Here is a 17,014-nt window from a genome sequence, read left to right as displayed (position 1 = left end):
GAAGACTGGAAGGGACTGCCCTCACCAAGAGCCAAGCCAGAATACAGATAAAGTAGTTAAGTTACGGTTTAAAATTTATGTAAAAATGTTTGCTTTGCAGAGGGAGACTGTAGAGGTGAATTGCTGAAATTTTTAAGTCGCTGGTTCCAAATCCGGCTCAGAGGAGAAAACATTAGTAATGACGAGGGCGGTCGCGGCAGTTGGCGCGATTATATTCGAACCCTGCAACGCGGTTTCCACCTTCATCCCTTCGATAGCTCAGTTGGTAGAGCGGAGGACTGTAGTGACCAAGTGCTGAAATCCTTAGGTCGCTGGTTCAAATCCGGCTCGAAGGATGTTTTTAGAGAGCTTACATACATGGAGGACAGTGCAGAGAAAGAGGCTCCAAAAAGTATAGACAAGACAAGACAAAGAGAGCAAGCAGGGAGAAGACTGGAGGGGAAACAAATGCGACCGCCCTCACCAAGAGCCAAGCCAGAATACAGATAAAATAGTTAAGTTACGGTTTGAAATTTATGTAAAAATGTTTGCTTCACAGAGGGAGACTGTCGAGGTGAATTGCTGAAATTTTTAGGTCGCTGGTTTAATTACCATCATTCTTTCGATAGCTCAGTTGGTAGAGCGGAGGACTGTAGAGACAAAGTGCTGAAATCCTTAGGTCGCTGGTTCAAATCCGGCTCAAAAGATGTTTTTAGAGAGTTTACATACATGGAGGACAGTGCAGAGAAAGAGGCTCCACAAAGTATAGACAAAACAAGACAAAAAGAGAAGACTGGAAGGGACTGCCCTCACCAAGAGCCAAGCCAGAATACAGATAAAGTAGTTAAGTTACGGTTTGAAATTTATGTAAAAATGTTTGCTCCGCAGAGGCAGACTGTAGCGGTGAATTGCTGAAATTTTTAGGTCGCTGGTTCCAAATCCGGCTCAGAGCCAAGCCACGATAAAGTAATGAAGTTACGGTTTGAAATGTATGTAAAAATGTTTGCTTCCCAGAGGGAGACTGTAGAGGTGAATTGCTGAAATTTTTAGGTCGTTGCTTCAATACCTTCATCCCTTCGATAGCTCAGTTGGTAGAGAGGAGGACTGTAGTGACAAAGTGCTGAAATCCTTAGGTCGCTGGTTCAAATCCGGCTCGAAGGACATTTTTAGAGAGCTTACATACATGGAGGACAGTGCAGAGAAAGATGCTCCAAAAAGTATAGACAAGACAAGACCAAGAGAGCAAGCAGTGAGAAGACTGGAGGGGGAACAATTGCGACCGCCCTCACCAAGAGCCAAGCCAGAATACAAATAAAGTAGTTAAGTTACAGTTTGAAATTTATGTAAAAATGTTTGCTTCGTGGACGGTGACTGGAGAGGTGAATTGCTGAAATTTTTAGGTCGCTGGTTTAAAAACCTTCATCCTTTCGATAGCTCAGTTGGTAGAGCGGAGGACTGTAGTGACAAAGTGCTGAAATCCTTAGGTCGCTGGTTCAAATCCGGCTTGAAGGATGTTTTTAGAGAGCTTACATACATGGGAGGACAGTGCAGAGAAAGAGGCTCCAAAAAGTATAGACAAGACAAGACAAAGAGAGCAAGCAGTGAGAAGACTGGAGGGGAAACAAATGCGACCGCTCTAACCAAGAGTCAAGCCAGAATACAGATAAAGTAGTTAAGTTACGGTTTGAAATTTATGTAAAAATATTTGCTTTGCAGAGGGAGACTGTAGAGGTGAATTGCTGAAATTTTTAAGTCGCTGGTTCCAAATCTGGCTCAGAGGAGAAAACATTAGTAATGACGAGGGCGGTCGCGGCAGTTGGCGCAGTTACATTCGAACCCTGCAATCCGTTCGCGACATTTCATCCCTTCGATAGCTCAGTTGGTAGTGCGGAGGACTGTAGTGACAAAGTGCTGAAATCCTTAGGTCGCTGGTTCAAATCCGGCTCGAAGGATGTTTTTAGAGAGCTTACATACATGGAGGACAGTGCAGAGAAAGAGGCTCCACAAAGTATAGACAAGACAAGACAAAAAGAGAAAGCAGGGAGAAGACTGGAAGGGACTGCCCTCACCAAGAGCCAAGCCAGAATACAGATAAAGTAGTTAAGTTACGGTTTAAAATTTATGTAAAAATGTTTGCTTTGCAGAGGGAGACTGTAGAGGTGAATTGCTGAAATTTTTAAGTCGCTGGTTCCAAATCCGGCTCAGAGGAGAAAACATTAGTAATGACGAGGGCGGTCGCGGCAGTTGGCGCGATTATATTCGAACCCTGCAACGCGGTTTCCACCTTCATCCCTTCGATAGCTCAGTTGGTAGAGCGGAGGACTGTAGTGACCAAGTGCTGAAATCCTTAGGTCGCTGGTTCAAATCCGGCTCGAAGGATGTTTTTAGAGAGCTTACATACATGGAGGACAGTGCAGAGAAAGAGGCTCCAAAAAGTATAGACAAGACAAGACAAAGAGAGCAAGCAGGGAGAAGACTGGAGGGGAAACAAATGCGACCGCCCTCACCAAGAGCCAAGCCAGAATACAGATAAAATAGTTAAGTTACGGTTTGAAATTTATGTAAAAATGTTTGCTTCACAGAGGGAGACTGTCGAGGTGAATTGCTGAAATTTTTAGGTCGCTGGTTTAATTACCATCATTCTTTCGATAGCTCAGTTGGTAGAGCGGAGGACTGTAGAGACAAAGTGCTGAAATCCTTAGGTCGCTGGTTCAAATCCGGCTCGAAAGATGTTTTTAGAGAGTTTACATACATGGAGGACAGTGCAGAGAAAGAGGCTCCACAAAGTATAGACAAAACAAGACAAAAAGAGAAGACTGGAAGGGACTGCCCTCACCAAGAGCCAAGCCAGAATACAGATAAAGTAGTTAAGTTACGGTTTGAAATTTATGTAAAAATGTTTGCTCCGCAGAGGCAGACTGTAGAGGTGAATTGCTGAAATTTTTAGGTCGCTGGTTCCAAATCCCGCTCAGAGGAGAAAACATTAGTAATGACGAGGGCGGTCGCAGCAGTTGGCGCGGTTACATTCGAACCCTGCAACACGTTTTCCACCTTCATCCCTTCGATAGCTCAGTTGGTAGAGCGGAGGACTGTAGAGACCAAGTGCTGAAATCCTTAGGTCGCTGGTTCAAATCCGGCTCGAAGGACATTTTTAGAGAGCTTACATACATGGAGGACAGTGCAGAGAAAGAGGCTTCAAAAAGTATAGACAAGACAAAGAGACTCAGCAGAGAGAAGACTGGAGAGGAAAAAAATGTGACCGCCCTCACCAAGAGCCAAGCCAGAATACAGATAAAGTAGTTAAGTTATTGTTTGAAATTTATGTAAAAATGTTTGCCTTGTAGAGGTGAATTGCTGAAATTTTTAGGTCGCTGGTTCCAAATCCGGCTCAGAGGAGAAAACATTAATAATGACGAGGGCGGTCGCGGCAGTTGGTGCGGTGACATCCGAACCCTGCAATCCGTTCATTACGTCTCATCCCTTCGATAGCTCAGTTGGTAGAGCGGAGGACTGTAGTGACAAAGTGCTGAAATCCTTAGGTCGCTGGTTCAAATCCGGCTCGAAGGACATTTTTAGAGAGCTTACATACATGGAGGACAGTGCAGAGAAAGATGCTCCAAAAAGTATAGACAAGACAAGACAAAGAGAGCAAGCAGTGAGAAGACTGGAGGGGGAACAATTGCGACCGCCCTCACCAAGAGCCAAGCCAGAATACAGATAAAGTAGTTAAGTTACAGTTTGAAATGTATGTAAAAATGTTTGCTTCGTGGACGGTGACTGGAGAGGTGAATTGCTGAAATTTTTAGGTCGCTGGTTTAAAAACCTTCATCCCTTCGATAGCTCAGTTGGTAGAGCGGAGGACTGTAGTGATAAAGTGCTGAAATCCTTAAGTCGCTGGTTCAAATCCAGCTCGAAAATATTTGCTTTGCAGAGGGAGACTGTAGAGGTGAATTGTGGAAATTTTTAGGTCGCTGGTTCAAAATCCGGCTCAGAGGAGAAAACATTAGTAATGACAAGGGCGGTCGCGGCAGTTGGCGCGGTCACATTCGAACCCTGCAATCCGTTCACTACATCTCATCCCTTCGATAGCTCAGTTGGTAGAGCGGAGGACTGTAGTGACAAAGTGCTGAAATCCTTAGGTCGCTGGTTCAAATCCGGCTCGAAGGATGTTTTTAGAAAGCTTACATCCATGGAGGACAGTGCAGAGAAAGAGGCTCCACGAAGTATAGACAAGACAAGACAAAGAGAGAAAGCAGGGAGAAGACTGGAAGGGACCGCCCTCACCAAGAGCCAAGCCAGAATACAGATACAGTAGTTAAGTTATTGTTTGAAATCTTTGTAAACATTTTTGCCTTGCAGAGGGAGACTGTAGAGGTGAATTGCTGAAATTTTTAGGTCGCTGGTTCAACTACCTCCATCCCTTCGATAGCTCAGGTGGTAACGCGGAGGACTATAGTGACAAAGTGCTGAAATCCTTAGGTCGCTGGTTTAAATCCGGCTCGAAGGACATTTTTAGAGAGCTTACATACATGGAGGACAGTGCAGAGAAAGGTGCTCCAAAAAGTATAGAAGTTACGGTTTGAAATTTATGTAAAAATATTTGCTTTGCAGAGGGAGACTGTAGAAGTGAATTGTGGAAATTTTTGGGTGGCTGGTTCCAAATCCGGCTCAGAGGAGAAAACATTAATAATGACGAGGGTGGTCGCGGCAGTTGGCGCGGTTACATTCGAACCCTGCAATCCGTTCTTTACGTCTCATCCCTTCGATAGCTCAGTTGGTAGAGTGGAGGACTGTAGTGACAAAGTGCTGAAATCCTTAGGTCGCTGGTTCAAATCAGGCTCGAAGGACATTTTTAGAGAGCTTACATACATGGAGGACAGTGCAGAGAAATAGGCTCCAAAAAGTATAGACAAGACAAGACAAAGAGAGAAAGCAGGTAGAAGACTGGAGGGGAAACAAATGCGACCGCCCTGACCAAGAGCCAAGCCAGGATACAGATAAAGTATTTCAGTAAAGTTTTGAAATGTATGTAAAAATATTTGCTTTGCAGAGGGGGACTGTAGAGGTGAATTGCTGAAATTTTTAAGTCGCTGGTTCCAAATCCGGCTCAGAGCCAAGCCACGATAAAGTAATGAAGTTACGGTTTGAAATGTATGTAAAAATGTTTGCTTCCCAGAGGGAGACTGTAGAGGTGAATTGCTGAAATTTTTAGGTCGTTGCTTCAATACCTTCATCCCTTCGATAGCTCAGTTGGTAGAGAGGAGGACTGTAGTGACAAAGTGCTGAAATCCTTAGGTCGCTGGTTCAAATCCGGCTCGAAGGACATTTTTAGAGAGCTTACATACATGGAGGACAGTGCAGAGAAAGATTCTCCAAAAAGTATAGACAAGACAAGACCAAGAGAGCAAGCAGTGAGAAGACTGGAGGGGGAACAATTGCGACCGCCCTCACCAAGAGCCAAGCCAGAATACAAATAAAGTAGTTAAGTTACAGTTTGAAATGTATGTAAAAATGTTTGCTTCGTGGACGGTGACTGGAGAGGTGAATTGCTGAAATTTTTAGGTCGCTGGTTTAAAAACCTTCATCCTTTCGATAGCTCAGTTGGTAGAGCGGAGGACTGTAGTGACAAAGTGCTGAAATCCTTAGGTCGCTGGTTCAAATCCGGCTCGAAGGATGTTTTTAGAGAGCTTACATACATGGGAGGACAGTGCAGAGAAAGAGGCTCCAAAAAGTATAGACAAAACAAGACAAAGAGAGCAAGCAGTGAGAAGACTGGAGAGGAAAAAAATGTGACCACCCTCACCAAGAGCCAAGCCACAATACAGATAAAGTAATGAAGTTACGGTTTGAAATTTATGTAAAAATGTTTGCTTCCCAGAGGGAGACTGTAGAGGTGAATTGCTGAAATTTTTAAGTCGCTGGTTACAAAATCCGGTTCATAGGAGAAAACATTAATAATGACGAGGGCGGTCGCGGCAGTTGGCGTGGTTACATTCGAACCCTGCAATCCGTTCGATACATTTCATCTCTTCGATACATTTCATCCCTTCGATAGCTCAGTTGGTAGAGCGGAGGACTGTAGAGACAAAGTGCTGAAATCCTTAGGTCGCTGGTTCAAATCCGGCTCGAAGGACATTTTTAGAGAGCTTACATACATGGAGGACAGTGCAGAGAAAGAGGCTCCAAAAAGTATAGACAAGACAAGACAAAGAGAGCAAGCAGGGAGAAGACTGGAGGGGAAAAATGCGACCGCCCTCATCAAGAGCCAAGCCACAATACAGAAAAAGTAGTTAAGTTTTGAAACTTATGTAAAAATGTTTGCTTCACAGAGGGAGACTGTCGAGGTGAATTGCTGAAATTTTTAGGTCGCTGGTTTAAATACCATCATCCCTTCGATAGCTCAGTTGGTAGAGCGGAGGACTGTAGTGACCAAGTGCTGAAATCCTTAGGTCGCTGGTTCAAATCCGGCTCGAAGGATGTTTTTAGAGAGCTTACATACATGGAGGACAGTGCAGAGAAAGAGGCTCCAAAAAGTATAGACAAGACAAGACAAAGAGAGCAAGCAGTGAGAAGACTGGAGGGGAAACAAATGCGACCGCTCTAACCAAGAGTCAAGCCAGAATACAGATAAAGTAGTAAAGTTACGGTTTGAAATTTATGTAAAAATATTTGCTTTGCAGAGGGAGACTGTAGAGGTGAATTGCTGAAATTTTTAAGTCGCTGGTTCCAAATCTGGCTCAGAGGAGAAAACATTAGTAATGACGAGGGCGGTCGCGGCAGTTGGCGCAGTTACATTCGAACCCTGCAATCCGTTCACGACATTTCATCCCTTTGATAGCTCAGTTGGTAGTGCGGAGGACTGTAGTGACAAAGTGCTGAAATCCTTAGGTCGCTGGTTCAAATCCGGCTCGAAGGATGTTTTTAGAGAGCTTACATACATGGAGGACAGTGCAGAGAAAGAGGCTCCACAAAGTATAGACAAGACAAGACAAAAAGAGAAAGCAGGGAGAAGACTGGAAGGGACTGCCCTCACCAAGAGCCAAGCCAGAATACAGATAAAGTAGTTAAGTTACGGTTTAAAATTTATGTAAAAATGTTTGCTTTGCAGAGGGAGACTGTAGAGGTGAATTGCTGAAATTTTTAAGTCGCTGGTTCCAAATCCGGCTCAGAGGAGAAAACATTAGTAATGACGAGGGCGGTCGCGGCAGTTGGCGCGATTATATTCGAACCCTGCAACGCGGTTTCCACCTTCATCCCTTCGATAGCTCAGTTGGTAGAGCGGAGGACTGTAGTGACCAAGTGCTGAAATCCTTAGGTCGCTGGTTCAAATCCGGCTCGAAGGATGTTTTTAGAGAGCTTACATACATGGAGGACAGTGCAGAGAAAGAGGCTCCAAAAAGTATAGACAAGACAAGACAAAGAGAGCAAGCAGGGAGAAGACTGGAGGGGAAACAAATGCGACCGCCCTCACCAAGAGCCAAGCCAGAATACAGATAAAATAGTTAAGTTACGGTTTGAAATTTATGTAAAAATGTTTGCTTCACAGAGGGAGACTGTCGAGGTGAATTGCTGAAATTTTTAGGTCGCTGGTTTAATTACCATCATTCTTTCGATAGCTCAGTTGGTAGAGCGGAGGACTGTAGAGACAAAGTGCTGAAATCCTTAGGTCGCTGGTTCAAATCCGGCTCAAAAGATGTTTTTAGAGAGTTTACATACATGGAGGACAGTGCAGAGAAAGAGGCTCCACAAAGTATAGACAAAACAAGACAAAAAGAGAAGACTGGAAGGGACTGCCCTCACCAAGAGCCAAGCCAGAATACAGATAAAGTAGTTAAGTTACGGTTTGAAATTTATGTAAAAATGTTTGCTCCGCAGAGGCAGACTGTAGAGGTGAATTGCTGAAATTTTTAGGTCGCTGGTTCCAAATCCGGCTCAGAGCCAAGCCACGATAAAGTAATGAAGTTACGGTTTGAAATGTATGTAAAAATGTTTGCTTCCCAGAGGGAGACTGTAGAGGTGAATTGCTGAAATTTTTAGGTCGTTGCTTCAATACCTTCATCCCTTCGATAGCTCAGTTGGTAGAGAGGAGGACTGTAGTGACAAAGTGCTGAAATCCTTAGGTCGCTGGTTCAAATCCGGCTCGAAGGACATTTTTAGAGAGCTTACATACATGGAGGACAGTGCAGAGAAAGATGCTCCAAAAAGTATAGACAAGACAAGACCAAGAGAGCAAGCAGTGAGAAGACTGGAGGGGGAACAATTGCGACCGCCCTCACCAAGAGCCAAGCCAGAATACAAATAAAGTAGTTAAGTTACAGTTTGAAATTTATGTAAAAATGTTTGCTTCGTGGACGGTGACTGGAGAGGTGAATTGCTGAAATTTTTAGGTCGCTGGTTTAAAAACCTTCATCCTTTCGATAGCTCAGTTGGTAGAGCGGAGGACTGTAGTGACAAAGTGCTGAAATCCTTAGGTCGCTGGTTCAAATCCGGCTCGAAGGATGTTTTTAGAGAGCTTACATACATGGGAGGACAGTGCAGAGAAAGAGGCTCCAAAAAGTATAGACAAGACAAGACAAAGAGAGCAAGCAGTGAGAAGACTGGAGGGGAAACAAATGCGACCGCTCTAACCAAGAGTCAAGCCAGAATACAGATAAAGTAGTTAAGTTACGGTTTGAAATTTATGTAAAAATATTTGCTTTGCAGAGGGAGACTGTAGAGGTGAATTGCTGAAATTTTTAAGTCGCTGGTTCCAAATCTGGCTCAGAGGAGAAAACATTAGTAATGACGAGGGCGGTCGCGGCAGTTGGCGCAGTTACATTCGAACCCTGCAATCCGTTCGCGACATTTCATCCCTTCGATAGCTCAGTTGGTAGTGCGGAGGACTGTAGTGACAAAGTGCTGAAATCCTTAGGTCGCTGGTTCAAATCCGGCTCGAAGGATGTTTTTAGAGAGCTTACATACATGGAGGACAGTGCAGAGAAAGAGGCTCCACAAAGTATAGACAAGACAAGACAAAAAGAGAAAGCAGGGAGAAGACTGGAAGGGACTGCCCTCACCAAGAGCCAAGCCAGAATACAGATAAAGTAGTTAAGTTACGGTTTAAAATTTATGTAAAAATGTTTGCTTTGCAGAGGGAGACTGTAGAGGTGAATTGCTGAAATTTTTAAGTCGCTGGTTCCAAATCCGGCTCAGAGGAGAAAACATTAGTAATGACGAGGGCGGTCGCGGCAGTTGGCGCGATTATATTCGAACCCTGCAACGCGGTTTCCACCTTCATCCCTTCGATAGCTCAGTTGGTAGAGCGGAGGACTGTAGTGACCAAGTGCTGAAATCCTTAGGTCGCTGGTTCAAATCCGGCTCGAAGGATGTTTTTAGAGAGCTTACATACATGGAGGACAGTGCAGAGAAAGAGGCTCCAAAAAGTATAGACAAGACAAGACAAAGAGAGCAAGCAGGGAGAAGACTGGAGGGGAAACAAATGCGACCGCCCTCACCAAGAGCCAAGCCAGAATACAGATAAAATAGTTAAGTTACGGTTTGAAATTTATGTAAAAATGTTTGCTTCACAGAGGGAGACTGTCGAGGTGAATTGCTGAAATTTTTAGGTCGCTGGTTTAATTACCATCATTCTTTCGATAGCTCAGTTGGTAGAGCGGAGGACTGTAGAGACAAAGTGCTGAAATCCTTAGGTCGCTGGTTCAAATCCGGCTCGAAAGATGTTTTTAGAGAGTTTACATACATGGAGGACAGTGCAGAGAAAGAGGCTCCACAAAGTATAGACAAAACAAGACAAAAAGAGAAGACTGGAAGGGACTGCCCTCACCAAGAGCCAAGCCAGAATACAGATAAAGTAGTTAAGTTACGGTTTGAAATTTATGTAAAAATGTTTGCTCCGCAGAGGCAGACTGTAGAGGTGAATTGCTGAAATTTTTAGGTCGCTGGTTCCAAATCCCGCTCAGAGGAGAAAACATTAGTAATGACGAGGGCGGTCGCAGCAGTTGGCGCGGTTACATTCGAACCCTGCAACACGTTTTCCACCTTCATCCCTTCGATAGCTCAGTTGGTAGAGCGGAGGACTGTAGAGACAAAGTGCTGAAATCCTTAGGTCGCTGGTTCAAATCCGGCTCGAAGGACATTTTTAGAGAGCTTACATACATGGAGGACAGTGCAGAGAAAGAGGCTTCAAAAAGTATAGACAAGACAAAGAGACTCAGCAGAGAGAAGACTGGAGAGGAAAAAAATGTGACCGCCCTCACCAAGAGCCAAGCCAGAATACAGATAAAGTAGTTAAGTTATTGTTTGAAATTTATGTAAAAATGTTTGCCTTGTAGAGGTGAATTGCTGAAATTTTTAGGTCCTGGTTCAACTACCTTCGTCCCTTCGATAGCTCAGGTGGTAGAGCGGAGGACTGTAGCGACAAAGTGATGAAATCCTTAGGTTGCTGGTTCAAATCCGCCTCGAAGGACATTTTTAGAGAGCTTACATACATGGAGGACAGTGCAGAGAAAGAGGCTCCAAAAAGTATAGACAAGACAAGACAAAGAGAGCAAGCAGTGAGAAGACTGGAGGGGAAACAAATGCGACCGCTCTAACCAAGAGTCAAGCCAGAATACAGATAAAGTAGTTAAGTTACGGTTTGAAATTTATGTAAAAATATTTGCTTTGCAGAGGGAGACTGTAGAGGTGAATTGCTGAAATTTTTAAGTCCCTGGTTCCAAATCTGGCTCAGAGGAGAAAACATTAGTAATGACGAGGGCGGTCGCGGCAGTTGGCGCAGTTACATTCGAACCCTGCAATCAGTTCGCGACATTTCATCCCTTCGATAGCTCAGTTGGTAGAGCGGAGGACTGTAGTGACAAAGTGCTGAAATCCTTAGGTCGCTGGTTCAACTCCGGCTCGAAGGATGTTTTTAGAGAGCTTACATACATGGAGGACAGTGCAGAGAAAGAGGCTCCACAAAGTATAGACAAGACAAGACAAAAAGAGAAAGCAGGGAGACTGTAGAGGTGAATTGCTGAAATTTTTAGGTCGTTGCTTCCATACCTTCATCCCTTCGATAGCTCAGTTGGTAGAGAGGAGGACTGTAGTGACAAAGTGCTGAAATCCTTAGGTCGCTGGTTCAAATCCGGCTCGAAGGACATTTTTAGAGAGCTTACATACATGGAGGACAGTGCAGAGAAAGATGCTCCAAAAAGTATAGACAAGACAAGACCAAGAGAGCAAGCAGTGAGAAGACTGGAGGGGGAACAATTGCGACCGCCCTCACCAAGGGCCAAGCCAGAATACAAATAAAGTAGTTAAGTTACAGTTTGAAATGTATGTAAAAATGTTTGCTTCGTGGACGGTGACTGGAGAGGTGAATTGCTGAAATTTTTAGGTCGCTGGTTTAAAAACTTTCATCCCTTCGATAGCTCAGTTGGTAGAGCGGAGGACTGTAGTGACAAAGTGCTGAAATCCTTAGGTCGCTGGTTCAAATCCGGCTCGAAGGATGTTTTTAGAGAGCTTACGTACATGGAGGACAGTGCAGAGAAAGAGGCTCCAAAAAGTATAGACAAAACAAGACAAAGAGAGCAAGCAGTGAGAAGACTGGAGAGGAAAAAAATGTGACCACCCTCACCAAGAGCCAAGCCACAATACAGATAAAGTAATGAAGTTACGGTTTGAAATTTATGTAAAAATGTTTGCTTCCCAGAGGGAGACTGTAGAGGTGAATTGCTGAAATTTTTAAGTCGCTGGTTACAAAATCCGGCTCATAGGAGAAAACAATAATGACGAGGGCGGTCGCGGCAGTTGGCGTGGTTACATTCGAACCCTGCAATCCGTTCGATACATTTCATCTCTTCGATACATTTCATCCCTTCGATAGCTCAGTTGGTAGAGCGGAGGACTGTAGAGACAAAGTGCTGAAATCCTTAGGTCGCTGGTTCAAATCCGGCTCGAAGGACATTTTTAGAGAGCTTACATACATGGAGGACAGTGCAGAGAAAGAGGCTCCAAAAAGTATAGACAAGACAAGACAAAGAGAGCAAGCGTGGAGAAGACTGGAGGGGAAAAATGCGACCGCCCTCATCAAGAGCCAAGCCACAATACAGATAAAGTAGTTAAGTTTTGAAATTTATATAAAAATGTTTGCTTCACAGAGGGAGACTGTCGAGATGAATTGCTAAAATTTTTAGGTCGCTGGTTTAAATACCTTCATTCCTTAGATAGCTCAGTTGGTAGAGCGGAGGACTGTAGAGACAAAGTGCTGAAATCCTTAGGTCGCTGGTTCAAATCCGGCTCGAAGGATGTTTTTAGAGAGCTTACATTCATGGAGGACAGTGCAGAGAAAGAGGCTCCAAAAAGTATAGACAAGACAAGACAAAGAGAGCAAGCAGTGAGAAGACTGGAGGGGAAACAAATGCGACCGCTCTAACCAAGAGTCTAGCCAGAATACAGATAAAGTAGTTAAGTTACGGTTTGAAGTTTATGTAAAAATATTTGCTTTGCAGAGGGAGACTGTAGAGGTGAATTGCTGAAATTTTTAAGTCGCTGGTTCCAAATCCGGCTCAGAGGAGAAAACATTAGTAATGACGAGGGCGGTCGCGGCAGTTGGCGCAGTTACATTCGAACCCTGCAATCCGTTCGCGACATTTCATCCCTTCGATAGCTCAGTTGGTAGAGCGGAGGACTGTAGTGACAAAGTGCTGAAATCCTTAGGTCGCTGGTTCAAATCCGTCTCGAAGGATGTTTTTAGAGAGCTTACATACATGGAGGACAGTGCAGAGAAAGAGGCTCCACAAAGTATAGACAAGACAAGACAAAAAGAGAAAGCAGGGAGAATACTGGAAGGGACTGCCCTCACCAAGAGCCAAGCCAGAATACAGATAAAGTAGTTAAGTTACGCTTTAAAATTTATGTAAAAATGTTTGCTTTGCAGAGGGAGACTGTAGAGGTGAATTGCTGAAATTTTTAAGTCGCTGGTTCCAAATCCGGCTCAGAGGAGAAAACATTAGTAATGACGAGGGCGGTCGCGGCAGTTGGCGCGATTATATTCGAACCCTGCAACGCGGTTTCCACCTTCATCCCTTCGATAGCTCAGTTGGTAGAGCGGAGGACTGTAGTGACCAAGTGCTGAAATCCTTAGGTCGCTGGATACAGATACAGATAAAGTATTTAAGTTAAGTTTTGAAATGTATGTAAAAATATTTGCTTTGCAGAGGGGTACTGTAGAGGTGAATTGCTGAAATTTTTAAGTCGCTGGTTCCAAATCCGGCTCAGAGGAGAAAACATTAATAATGACAAGGGCGGTGGCGGCAGTTGGCGCGGTTACATCCGAACTCTGCCATACGTTCACAATTTTTAATCCCTTCGATAGCTCAGTTGGTAGAGCGGAGGACTGTAGTGACAAAGTGCTGAAATCCTTAGGTCGCTGGTTCAAATCCGGCTCGAAGGATGTTTTTAGAGAGCTTACATACATGGAGGACAGTGCAGAGAAAGATGCTCCAAAAAGTATAAACAAGACAAGACAAAGAGAGAAAGCAGGGAGAAGACTGGAAGGGACTGCCCTCACCAAGAGCCAAGCCAGAATACAGATAAAGTAGTTAAGTTACAGTTTGAAATTTATGTAAAAATGTTTGCTTTGCAGAGGGAGACTGTAGAGGTGAATTGTGGAAATTTTTAGGTCGCTGGTTCCAAATCCGGCTCAGAGGAGAAAACATTAGTAATGACAAGGGCGGTCGCGGCAGTTGGCGCGGTCACATTCGAACCCTGCAATCCGTTCACTACATCTCATCCCTTCGATAGCTCAGTTGGTAGAGCGGAGGACCTTAGGTCGCTGGTTCAAATCCGGCTCGAAGGATGTTTTTAGAAAGCCTACATCCATGGAGGACAGTGCAGAGAAAGAGGCTCCACGAAGTAAAGACAAGACAAAGAGAGAAAGCAGGGAGAAGACTGGAAGGGACCGCCCTCACCAAGAGCCAAGCCAGAATACAGATACAGTAGTTAAGTTATTGTTTGAAATCTATGTAAACATTTTTGCCTTGCAGAGGGAGACTGTAGAGGTGAATTGCTGAAATGTTTAGGTCGCTGGTTCAACTACCTCCATCCCTTCGATAGCTCAGGTGGTAGAGCGGAGGACTATAGTGACAAAGTGCTGAAATCCTTAGGTCGCTGGTTTAAATCCGGCTCGAAGGACATTTTTAGAGAGCTTACATACATGGAGGACAGTGCAGAGAAAGGTGCTCCAAAAAGTATAGACAAGACAAGACAAAGAGAGAAAGCAGGGAGAAGACTGGAAGGGACTGCCCTCACCAAGAGTCAAGCCAGAATACAGATAAAGTAGTTAAGTTACGGTTTGAAATTTATGTAAAAATATTTGCTTTGCAGAGGGAGACTGTAGAGGTGAATTGCTGAAATTTTTAAGTCGCTGGTTCCAAATCTGGCTCAGAGGAGAAAACATTAGTAATGACGAGGGCGGTCGCGGCAGTTGGCGCAGTTACATTCGAACCCTGCAATCAGTTCGCGACATTTCATCCCTTCGATAGCTCAGTTGGTAGAGCGGAGGACTGTAGTGACAAAGTGCTGAAATCCTTAGGTCGCTGGTTCAAATCCGGCTCGAAGGATGTTTTTAGAGAGCTTACATACATGGAGGACAGTGCAGAGAAAGAGGCTCCACAAAGTATAGACAAGACAAGACAAAAAGAGAAAGCAGGGAGACTGTAGAGGTGAATTGCTGAAATTTTTAGGTCGTTGCTTCAATACCTTCATCCCTTCGATAGCTCAGTTGGTAGAGAGGAGGACTGTAGTGACAAAGTGCTGAAATCCTTAGGTCGCTGGTTCAAATCCGGCTCGAAGGACATTTTTAGAGAGCTTACATACATGGAGGACAGTGCAGAGAAAGATGCTCCAAAAAGTATAGACAAGACAAGACCAAGAGAGCAAGCAGTGAGAAGACTGGAGGGGGAACAATTGTGACCGCCCTCACCAAGAGCCAAGCCAGAATACAAATAAAGTAGTTAAGTTACAGTTTGAAATGTATGTAAAAATGTTTGCTTCGTGGACGGTGACTGGAGAGGTGAATTGCTGAAATTTTTAGGTCGCTGGTTTAAAAACCTTCATCCCTTCGATAGCTCAGTTGGTAGAGCGGAGGACTGTAGTGACAAAGTGCTGAAATCCTTAGGTCGCTGGTTCAAATCCGGCTCGAAGGATGTTTTTAGAGAGCTTACATACATGGAGGACAGTGCCGAGAAAGAGGCTCCAAAAAGTATAGACAAAACAAGACAAAGAGAGCAAGCAGTGAGAAGACTGGAGAGGAAAAAAATGTGACCGCCCTCACCAAGAGCCAAGCCACAATACAGATAAAGTAATGAAGTTACGGTTTGAAATTTATGTAAAAATGTTTGCTTCCCAGAGGGAGACTGTAGAGGTGAATTGCTGAAATTTTTAAGTCGCTGGTTACAAAATCCGGCTCATAGGAGAAAACATGAATAATGACGAGGGCGGTCGCGGCAGTTGGCGTGGTTACATTCGAACCCTGCAATCCGTTCGATACATTTCATCTCTTCGATACATTTCATCCCTTCGATAGCTCAGTTGGTAGAGCGGAGGACTGTAGTGACAAAGTGCTGAAATCCTTAGGTCGCTGGTTCAAATCCGGCTCGAAGGACATTTTTAGAGAGCTTACATACATGGAGGACAGTGCAGAGAAATAGGCTCCAAAAAGTATAGACAAGACAAGACAAAGAGAGCAAGCAGGGAGAAGACTGGAGGGGAAAAATGCGACCGCCCTCATCAAGAGCCAAGCCACAATACAGATAAAGTAGTTAAGTTTTGAAATTTATGTAAAAATGTTTGCTTCACAGAGGGAGACTGTCGAGATGAATTGCTGAAATTTTTAGGTCGCTGGTTTAATTACCTTCATTCCTTCGATAGCTCAGTTGGTAGAGCGGAGGACTGTAGAGACAAAGTGCTGAAATCCTTAGGTCGCTGGTTCAAATCCGGCTTGAAGGACATTTTTAGAGAGCTTACATACATGGAGGACAGTGCAGAGAAAGAGGCTCCAAAAAGTATAGACAAGACAAGACAAAGAGAGCAAGCAGGGAGAAGACTGGAGGAGGGAAAAATGCGACCGCCCTCATCAAGAGCCAAGCCACAATACAGATAAAGTAGTTAAGTTTTGAAATTTATGTAAAAATGTTTGCTTTACAGAGGGATACTGTAGAGGTGAATTGCTGAAATTTTTAAGTCGCTGGTTACAAAATCCGGCTCAGAGGAGAAAACATTAATAATGACGAGGGCGGTCGCGGCAGTTGGCGCGGTTACATTCTAACCCTGCAATACGTTCATGACCTATCATCCCTTCGATAGCTCAGTTGGTAGAGCGGAGGACTGTAGTGACAAAGTGCTGAAATCCTTAGGTCGCTGGTTCAAATCCGGCTTGAAGGATGTTTTTAGAGAGCTTACATACATGGAGGACAGTGCAGAGAAAGAGGCTCCACAAAGTATAGACAAGACAAGACAAAGAGAGCAAGCAGAGAGAAGACTGGAGGGGAAACAAATGCGACCGCCCTCACCAAGAGCCAAGCCAGAATACAGATAAAGTAGTTAAGTTACGGTTTGAAAAAACATTTTTGAAAAGAAATGATAAATGTGTGTTATATCTCACATGGAAAAAGGTTGTCATAAACATTACTTAATTCATCAAAAATGTAATACAAAACAAAACAAATGTTTATGTAAATGTATTCAGTTATAAACATTCATTCACTTTCGTCTTTCCTTCATGGATCTAAACTTTACCGCTATATATTCTATATTTGTATTTAATAAGTTGTAGCTGTATTTATTTCAGTATAAAAAGTTGTTTGCTTGGGTCATGAAATGATGATAATGGTGTGCCAGGGCACACATACATTATTTATTTAACGCTTAAATCTCTAGAGTCTACATCAACATTGGTTAATTGCAACAATTAATGCTTCCCCGCCTTCCAGAAATAGGCTTAGGAATGCGATAAAAGCTAGTTTTATTTCTCCCACGTCGATTGTAGGCGGTT

General features: G+C 43.9%; 40 non-coding genes across 40 annotated transcripts; all 40 read left to right on the top strand.

Moving 5' to 3' along the window:
• The first annotated feature begins 247 nt into the window (after positions 1–247).
• On the top strand, positions 248–335 carry trnay-gua (transfer RNA tyrosine (anticodon GUA)). Its single transcript is given in 2 exon segments — positions 248–284; positions 300–335. It is a non-coding gene; the product is annotated as a tRNA-Tyr (tRNA).
• A 263-nt stretch (positions 336–598) lies between these two features.
• trnay-gua (transfer RNA tyrosine (anticodon GUA)) lies at positions 599–686 on the top strand. The gene is given in 2 exon segments: positions 599–635; positions 651–686. It is a non-coding gene; the product is annotated as a tRNA-Tyr (tRNA).
• Positions 687–1,052: 366 nt separating this feature from the next.
• trnay-gua (transfer RNA tyrosine (anticodon GUA)) lies at positions 1,053–1,140 on the top strand. The gene is given in 2 exon segments: positions 1,053–1,089; positions 1,105–1,140. It is a non-coding gene; the product is annotated as a tRNA-Tyr (tRNA).
• A 263-nt stretch (positions 1,141–1,403) lies between these two features.
• Positions 1,404–1,491, top strand: trnay-gua (transfer RNA tyrosine (anticodon GUA)). Its single transcript is given in 2 exon segments — positions 1,404–1,440; positions 1,456–1,491. It is a non-coding gene; the product is annotated as a tRNA-Tyr (tRNA).
• A 352-nt stretch (positions 1,492–1,843) lies between these two features.
• trnay-gua (transfer RNA tyrosine (anticodon GUA)) lies at positions 1,844–1,931 on the top strand. Its single transcript is given in 2 exon segments — positions 1,844–1,880; positions 1,896–1,931. It is a non-coding gene; the product is annotated as a tRNA-Tyr (tRNA).
• Positions 1,932–2,270: 339 nt separating this feature from the next.
• On the top strand, positions 2,271–2,358 carry trnay-gua (transfer RNA tyrosine (anticodon GUA)). The gene is given in 2 exon segments: positions 2,271–2,307; positions 2,323–2,358. It is a non-coding gene; the product is annotated as a tRNA-Tyr (tRNA).
• Positions 2,359–2,621: 263 nt separating this feature from the next.
• trnay-gua (transfer RNA tyrosine (anticodon GUA)) lies at positions 2,622–2,709 on the top strand. Its single transcript is given in 2 exon segments — positions 2,622–2,658; positions 2,674–2,709. It is a non-coding gene; the product is annotated as a tRNA-Tyr (tRNA).
• Positions 2,710–3,037: 328 nt separating this feature from the next.
• Positions 3,038–3,125, top strand: trnay-gua (transfer RNA tyrosine (anticodon GUA)). Its single transcript is given in 2 exon segments — positions 3,038–3,074; positions 3,090–3,125. It is a non-coding gene; the product is annotated as a tRNA-Tyr (tRNA).
• Positions 3,126–3,458: 333 nt separating this feature from the next.
• trnay-gua (transfer RNA tyrosine (anticodon GUA)) lies at positions 3,459–3,546 on the top strand. Its single transcript is given in 2 exon segments — positions 3,459–3,495; positions 3,511–3,546. It is a non-coding gene; the product is annotated as a tRNA-Tyr (tRNA).
• Positions 3,547–3,809: 263 nt separating this feature from the next.
• Positions 3,810–3,897, top strand: trnay-gua (transfer RNA tyrosine (anticodon GUA)). The gene is given in 2 exon segments: positions 3,810–3,846; positions 3,862–3,897. It is a non-coding gene; the product is annotated as a tRNA-Tyr (tRNA).
• A 161-nt stretch (positions 3,898–4,058) lies between these two features.
• Positions 4,059–4,146, top strand: trnay-gua (transfer RNA tyrosine (anticodon GUA)). The gene is given in 2 exon segments: positions 4,059–4,095; positions 4,111–4,146. It is a non-coding gene; the product is annotated as a tRNA-Tyr (tRNA).
• A 592-nt stretch (positions 4,147–4,738) lies between these two features.
• trnay-gua (transfer RNA tyrosine (anticodon GUA)) lies at positions 4,739–4,826 on the top strand. The gene is given in 2 exon segments: positions 4,739–4,775; positions 4,791–4,826. It is a non-coding gene; the product is annotated as a tRNA-Tyr (tRNA).
• Positions 4,827–5,214: 388 nt separating this feature from the next.
• Positions 5,215–5,302, top strand: trnay-gua (transfer RNA tyrosine (anticodon GUA)). The gene is given in 2 exon segments: positions 5,215–5,251; positions 5,267–5,302. It is a non-coding gene; the product is annotated as a tRNA-Tyr (tRNA).
• Positions 5,303–5,565: 263 nt separating this feature from the next.
• trnay-gua (transfer RNA tyrosine (anticodon GUA)) lies at positions 5,566–5,653 on the top strand. Its single transcript is given in 2 exon segments — positions 5,566–5,602; positions 5,618–5,653. It is a non-coding gene; the product is annotated as a tRNA-Tyr (tRNA).
• Positions 5,654–6,024: 371 nt separating this feature from the next.
• trnay-gua (transfer RNA tyrosine (anticodon GUA)) lies at positions 6,025–6,112 on the top strand. The gene is given in 2 exon segments: positions 6,025–6,061; positions 6,077–6,112. It is a non-coding gene; the product is annotated as a tRNA-Tyr (tRNA).
• Positions 6,113–6,368: 256 nt separating this feature from the next.
• trnay-gua (transfer RNA tyrosine (anticodon GUA)) lies at positions 6,369–6,456 on the top strand. The gene is given in 2 exon segments: positions 6,369–6,405; positions 6,421–6,456. It is a non-coding gene; the product is annotated as a tRNA-Tyr (tRNA).
• A 351-nt stretch (positions 6,457–6,807) lies between these two features.
• trnay-gua (transfer RNA tyrosine (anticodon GUA)) lies at positions 6,808–6,895 on the top strand. The gene is given in 2 exon segments: positions 6,808–6,844; positions 6,860–6,895. It is a non-coding gene; the product is annotated as a tRNA-Tyr (tRNA).
• Positions 6,896–7,234: 339 nt separating this feature from the next.
• trnay-gua (transfer RNA tyrosine (anticodon GUA)) lies at positions 7,235–7,322 on the top strand. The gene is given in 2 exon segments: positions 7,235–7,271; positions 7,287–7,322. It is a non-coding gene; the product is annotated as a tRNA-Tyr (tRNA).
• A 263-nt stretch (positions 7,323–7,585) lies between these two features.
• On the top strand, positions 7,586–7,673 carry trnay-gua (transfer RNA tyrosine (anticodon GUA)). Its single transcript is given in 2 exon segments — positions 7,586–7,622; positions 7,638–7,673. It is a non-coding gene; the product is annotated as a tRNA-Tyr (tRNA).
• Positions 7,674–8,039: 366 nt separating this feature from the next.
• trnay-gua (transfer RNA tyrosine (anticodon GUA)) lies at positions 8,040–8,127 on the top strand. The gene is given in 2 exon segments: positions 8,040–8,076; positions 8,092–8,127. It is a non-coding gene; the product is annotated as a tRNA-Tyr (tRNA).
• A 263-nt stretch (positions 8,128–8,390) lies between these two features.
• Positions 8,391–8,478, top strand: trnay-gua (transfer RNA tyrosine (anticodon GUA)). Its single transcript is given in 2 exon segments — positions 8,391–8,427; positions 8,443–8,478. It is a non-coding gene; the product is annotated as a tRNA-Tyr (tRNA).
• A 352-nt stretch (positions 8,479–8,830) lies between these two features.
• On the top strand, positions 8,831–8,918 carry trnay-gua (transfer RNA tyrosine (anticodon GUA)). The gene is given in 2 exon segments: positions 8,831–8,867; positions 8,883–8,918. It is a non-coding gene; the product is annotated as a tRNA-Tyr (tRNA).
• Positions 8,919–9,257: 339 nt separating this feature from the next.
• trnay-gua (transfer RNA tyrosine (anticodon GUA)) lies at positions 9,258–9,345 on the top strand. Its single transcript is given in 2 exon segments — positions 9,258–9,294; positions 9,310–9,345. It is a non-coding gene; the product is annotated as a tRNA-Tyr (tRNA).
• A 263-nt stretch (positions 9,346–9,608) lies between these two features.
• Positions 9,609–9,696, top strand: trnay-gua (transfer RNA tyrosine (anticodon GUA)). The gene is given in 2 exon segments: positions 9,609–9,645; positions 9,661–9,696. It is a non-coding gene; the product is annotated as a tRNA-Tyr (tRNA).
• Positions 9,697–10,024: 328 nt separating this feature from the next.
• trnay-gua (transfer RNA tyrosine (anticodon GUA)) lies at positions 10,025–10,112 on the top strand. Its single transcript is given in 2 exon segments — positions 10,025–10,061; positions 10,077–10,112. It is a non-coding gene; the product is annotated as a tRNA-Tyr (tRNA).
• Positions 10,113–10,356: 244 nt separating this feature from the next.
• trnay-gua (transfer RNA tyrosine (anticodon GUA)) lies at positions 10,357–10,444 on the top strand. The gene is given in 2 exon segments: positions 10,357–10,393; positions 10,409–10,444. It is a non-coding gene; the product is annotated as a tRNA-Tyr (tRNA).
• Positions 10,445–10,795: 351 nt separating this feature from the next.
• trnay-gua (transfer RNA tyrosine (anticodon GUA)) lies at positions 10,796–10,883 on the top strand. The gene is given in 2 exon segments: positions 10,796–10,832; positions 10,848–10,883. It is a non-coding gene; the product is annotated as a tRNA-Tyr (tRNA).
• Positions 10,884–11,029: 146 nt separating this feature from the next.
• Positions 11,030–11,117, top strand: trnay-gua (transfer RNA tyrosine (anticodon GUA)). The gene is given in 2 exon segments: positions 11,030–11,066; positions 11,082–11,117. It is a non-coding gene; the product is annotated as a tRNA-Tyr (tRNA).
• Positions 11,118–11,380: 263 nt separating this feature from the next.
• On the top strand, positions 11,381–11,468 carry trnay-gua (transfer RNA tyrosine (anticodon GUA)). Its single transcript is given in 2 exon segments — positions 11,381–11,417; positions 11,433–11,468. It is a non-coding gene; the product is annotated as a tRNA-Tyr (tRNA).
• A 367-nt stretch (positions 11,469–11,835) lies between these two features.
• trnay-gua (transfer RNA tyrosine (anticodon GUA)) lies at positions 11,836–11,923 on the top strand. The gene is given in 2 exon segments: positions 11,836–11,872; positions 11,888–11,923. It is a non-coding gene; the product is annotated as a tRNA-Tyr (tRNA).
• Positions 11,924–12,179: 256 nt separating this feature from the next.
• trnay-gua (transfer RNA tyrosine (anticodon GUA)) lies at positions 12,180–12,267 on the top strand. Its single transcript is given in 2 exon segments — positions 12,180–12,216; positions 12,232–12,267. It is a non-coding gene; the product is annotated as a tRNA-Tyr (tRNA).
• Positions 12,268–12,618: 351 nt separating this feature from the next.
• On the top strand, positions 12,619–12,706 carry trnay-gua (transfer RNA tyrosine (anticodon GUA)). Its single transcript is given in 2 exon segments — positions 12,619–12,655; positions 12,671–12,706. It is a non-coding gene; the product is annotated as a tRNA-Tyr (tRNA).
• Positions 12,707–13,326: 620 nt separating this feature from the next.
• Positions 13,327–13,414, top strand: trnay-gua (transfer RNA tyrosine (anticodon GUA)). Its single transcript is given in 2 exon segments — positions 13,327–13,363; positions 13,379–13,414. It is a non-coding gene; the product is annotated as a tRNA-Tyr (tRNA).
• Positions 13,415–14,066: 652 nt separating this feature from the next.
• trnay-aua (transfer RNA tyrosine (anticodon AUA)) lies at positions 14,067–14,154 on the top strand. Its single transcript is given in 2 exon segments — positions 14,067–14,103; positions 14,119–14,154. It is a non-coding gene; the product is annotated as a tRNA-Tyr (tRNA).
• A 340-nt stretch (positions 14,155–14,494) lies between these two features.
• On the top strand, positions 14,495–14,582 carry trnay-gua (transfer RNA tyrosine (anticodon GUA)). Its single transcript is given in 2 exon segments — positions 14,495–14,531; positions 14,547–14,582. It is a non-coding gene; the product is annotated as a tRNA-Tyr (tRNA).
• Positions 14,583–14,728: 146 nt separating this feature from the next.
• trnay-gua (transfer RNA tyrosine (anticodon GUA)) lies at positions 14,729–14,816 on the top strand. Its single transcript is given in 2 exon segments — positions 14,729–14,765; positions 14,781–14,816. It is a non-coding gene; the product is annotated as a tRNA-Tyr (tRNA).
• A 263-nt stretch (positions 14,817–15,079) lies between these two features.
• trnay-gua (transfer RNA tyrosine (anticodon GUA)) lies at positions 15,080–15,167 on the top strand. The gene is given in 2 exon segments: positions 15,080–15,116; positions 15,132–15,167. It is a non-coding gene; the product is annotated as a tRNA-Tyr (tRNA).
• A 370-nt stretch (positions 15,168–15,537) lies between these two features.
• trnay-gua (transfer RNA tyrosine (anticodon GUA)) lies at positions 15,538–15,625 on the top strand. Its single transcript is given in 2 exon segments — positions 15,538–15,574; positions 15,590–15,625. It is a non-coding gene; the product is annotated as a tRNA-Tyr (tRNA).
• A 256-nt stretch (positions 15,626–15,881) lies between these two features.
• trnay-gua (transfer RNA tyrosine (anticodon GUA)) lies at positions 15,882–15,969 on the top strand. The gene is given in 2 exon segments: positions 15,882–15,918; positions 15,934–15,969. It is a non-coding gene; the product is annotated as a tRNA-Tyr (tRNA).
• Positions 15,970–16,316: 347 nt separating this feature from the next.
• On the top strand, positions 16,317–16,404 carry trnay-gua (transfer RNA tyrosine (anticodon GUA)). Its single transcript is given in 2 exon segments — positions 16,317–16,353; positions 16,369–16,404. It is a non-coding gene; the product is annotated as a tRNA-Tyr (tRNA).
• Positions 16,405–17,014: the final 610 nt, after the last annotated feature.

The sequence above is a fragment of the Nerophis lumbriciformis genome, linkage group LG29 (assembly GCF_033978685.3).
Source record: "Nerophis lumbriciformis linkage group LG29, RoL_Nlum_v2.1, whole genome shotgun sequence".
Taxonomy (NCBI): domain Eukaryota; kingdom Metazoa; phylum Chordata; class Actinopteri; order Syngnathiformes; family Syngnathidae; genus Nerophis; species Nerophis lumbriciformis.
This window is presented reverse-complemented; position numbering and strand designations above follow the sequence as displayed.